At 47.8% G+C, this 3,568-nt stretch overlaps 1 protein-coding gene across 7 annotated transcripts in view; it reads right to left on the bottom strand.

Moving 5' to 3' along the window:
• The window catches only part of FAM120B (family with sequence similarity 120 member B), a 71,595-nt gene that overhangs the window by 1,738 nt on the left and 66,289 nt on the right, over positions 1–3,568 (bottom strand). The gene's annotated exons all lie outside the window — the stretch shown is intronic.

Here is a 3,568-nt window from a genome sequence, read left to right as displayed (position 1 = left end):
CGGCGACCCGGATGCGCCAACTTCCAGGGACTGGAGCGCGGGCAGCTCGGGATCCCGGCCCGGCGGCCCGAACGCGGCCTCAGCGCGCCCGCCTTGTCCCGACGCCTTTTCAAAAGCATCGGACACGTGGCCGAACCCGGCCAGTCTCTTCCCCCTCGTCCCCTTTCAGGGAAAACGATTAACTTTGTTACCAGTGGTGAAATCCGAGCTTTCAAGGAAAAGTGAGGGTTTGGGGACCCCGGATGAGCCACGGCGGCCCGAGAGCTTCTGACACCGAGGAGTTCCCGGATGAGACAGGTGGCGACGTTTTGATGTCGTTTAATGACACTTGGAAGATGACTCGGCGCGCGGTGCACGAGGACACCGGACAAAATCCATCCAAGCGCGTGAGAGCAGCGACGTGGTCAGGCCCCACGTGCAACTGGGGACGCCCCGCTGTGGGCTCCCACGTGGCAACCGGACAGCGTGTCCTTCACTTCAACCAAACAGCACTTTCCACCCACGAATGCGGAAGCACGCGAGGGTCCAGCTGTCTTATAAAACCAGACAGCAACTAGATTTGCAAATGTGTTAAAACAGTACTGCTTTTCTCGTTTTTTTAAAAATATGGGGCTATTTGCGTAAGTTAGCGTGTAGTTGGTGTATTGTTTTTAAAAATGAATTTTTTTCCTCATTTTTGTTTTCCAATAACCTGGAGTCCTCAATAATTTTTAAATATAAAAGGCTCTAAGCCAGTGGTTCTCAACCTGTGGGTTGCGACCCCTTTGGGTGTCGAATGACCCTTTCACAGAGGTCGCCTAAGACCATCGTTGGAAAAGAAAACGATATTTACATTACGATTCATAACAGTAGCAAAATTAGTTATAGAGTAGCAATGAAAATAATTTTATGGTTGGGGGTCACCACAACATGAACTGTATTAAGGGGTCGTGGCATTAGGAAGGTTGAGAACTGCTGCCCAAGCCCAGAAAGAATGAGAATGCTCCAAAGAGGTAACCTGAGTTGAATAAACGCCACATTTTCTATGGTCATCTCATTTCTGCCTTGAGTCCACAGCTGTCAGTATAGTTTATTGTATAAACGATCTGATTCTTCTTATAACAGTCCTTCAGCACCCAAACATAACAAGAGTGGGTTTCAGGACATTTATCTACACAAGCTCAGAAATGTTTATTTCAATCACTAGCTCATGGTAATGTGCTGTGAACATTTTTATGAGGTGCCAAGAGCTGAACCTCACTTCACACCGTCCAGGGATAAACTCTTAACTCAGCTTTAAGACTTGGAAAGGCCAGACTGTACAAGGCCCAAGGCTAAATCCCAGAACATCAGAAAACAGCAAAGGAAGAGTTTTTGAGGAAAAAAGAAAACCAAGTATGACTCTTGGGTAAAACCTTTATACAATGGAACAAAATTCTGTAACTACAAAATGGTGACACTCCTTTAGGACGTACAGAGTATTGCTGAGTAATTACTCCTTCAGCCACGGCCCCTCAGAACTGGCTTCTTTGAGGGTCAACTCCGACGTTATTAGAGCATTTCCCCTTCACACTGAACTCCCAAGTCCCCTTCACTCAAGCACACGGTGGCTTGTCACGGAGCTCTTGGGGACAAGGATGGAACCAGCTGGAGAACACACCAGGCTCATTTCAGAGGCTCCGACTTTCTTATGTCTCTTCACACTTGACAGGCTTTTGTCTTGATTTGGATGGTGAGTTAAGGGCTGTGGCTTGAAGTGTTCGATTCAAGGAGATAAATTGGTGGCTTAATAGAATCATCTGCTTCCCCTGTATTTTAACAGCTACAGGGATCAAGAAGAGTGTAATTCACGTCATTTTACACAAACTTCTAAATCAGATGTTAATGCAAAGATTGATAGACTGTAGAGGCTGAACGAATGCCAAGAAATAGATTTTGGACAGTGTTTCACTCTTGGTACTAAATTTCTCATCAAGTGGGATTAGAAGACAATGAAACTGTAGAAAAAGCCAGAGATAAAACCTACAGTCAACAAACATTCCTGGAAGAGGTTTCTGCCTGGATTACTTTATTCAGTTTAATTAAAAACTTACTAAAATTCAGTGGCCCCTGAGGTCACTCCATAACAGATTAAGGCAAAATGTGCCCAAATGTGAAGCCATGGTCAGTGGGGCGTGAGCCCTCGTGCCTTTAAAGTGCAGCTAGGGCTGCATTTCACTTACCCTGCCGTTCTGACCTGGGAGAGTGACACGCTGAGCTGGGTGCCTGAAGCGTCACTGGGAAAATGCCAGCATTTCTGCGTGTCTGGCCATTGGCCTCCGGGAAGAATCCACGGCACGTGTCCTGCGGACTCGTCACCTCTGCCTCCCGAGGCAAAGAGGCTTTCTCGGGAGATCACAAGGATGCAAATATCAGGCTGCTACTTTTCTTTCTAGTTCAGTTGGCTCGCCAAATAGAGAAGGTAAAGCTGCCTTCATTTTCCTCTGACATCTAACTGAGCTTTCAATACTGAGAAGTCAGCTGGCTTCTGCAGGCAGGTGAGGCCCAGTGGCAGGTGACAGGGAGGGTGATTAGAAAAACACACAAAACACAAAGCCTGGGACAGCACCCGAGGCTGAGAGGGAGCTGGATGGGTGACACTTCCAATAACCTAGGACCTTCTTGTGCACTTGGCTCAGCATGAGGGGAAAAACTCAACTGAAACGTCTGCCAACTGCTGGCTGGTTTTGTCATCATTTGACTAAATTCCACGGTTAGTTTGGCAAAGCAAGCTGCCGTCCTGGCTCTTCTGAATGTGTCACCAAGAACACTCGGGAGACAGGAGCCAAAGGAGAAAAGGCACGCGGCAGTGTCCACCGGAGAAGCTGGAGGCAGCGGCCTGGCGCAGGCATCATGGGTGCTTGGCTTGCCATCAAAGAAGGGATTCCCCGACTCCGGGGGCGCGCACAGCCTGGTGAGCAGGCTGAGGCCCTGTCTCCCCAAGGACACTGCTTAGGGTCCTCTTTCCACTGAGGTCAGTGCAGACAGCGCGGCACCAGCCTTCTCTTCCCGAAGTAGACACCACGTGATGGTGGAGCAGCCTGACGCAGGCACAAAGCTAGGACAGCCCCCCAACGGTGGAATGAACGAGCACAGACAACACGCTGGGATTTCAACAGCAGCAAAGGCGCATGGACCCACCACCCATGACATACGCTTCGTTCTCCTTTTGAAGCATTTTCTTTTATGTGACAGTCAGGACAAATCAGTGCCTACTTTCTTATTTTCCTTCCTAAGTTGTGGCAGGTGCCTGAAAGAGCCTGAAATTTTAAACAAAAAGTTCAAAGGATGGAAGAAATGAAAAATCCAACCTCTTGGGTGTCAAAACCTAAAGAAAACATGTGATTTATTAAATCCTAGTAATTAGTGCTCTAAAAATATGCACTTTATATAAGACATAAACACTGTCACTGGCCATCACTGTTTTCTTTATTTTCAGTTACACAATACATGAAGTTATTTGTTGCAAAAATTCAAACAGCACGGGTAAGGCAGAAGTCCCTCTTGAAACTGAGTCCCCGTAGAAGACCTGACGTGAGGGTCGGCCGTG

Source organism: Hipposideros armiger, unplaced genomic scaffold (assembly GCF_001890085.2).
Source record: "Hipposideros armiger isolate ML-2016 unplaced genomic scaffold, ASM189008v1 scaffold_299, whole genome shotgun sequence".
NCBI lineage: Eukaryota > Metazoa > Chordata > Mammalia > Chiroptera > Hipposideridae > Hipposideros > Hipposideros armiger.
The sequence above is the reverse complement of the archived record's forward strand: the minus strand, read 5'-3'. Positions and strand labels throughout refer to the sequence as shown.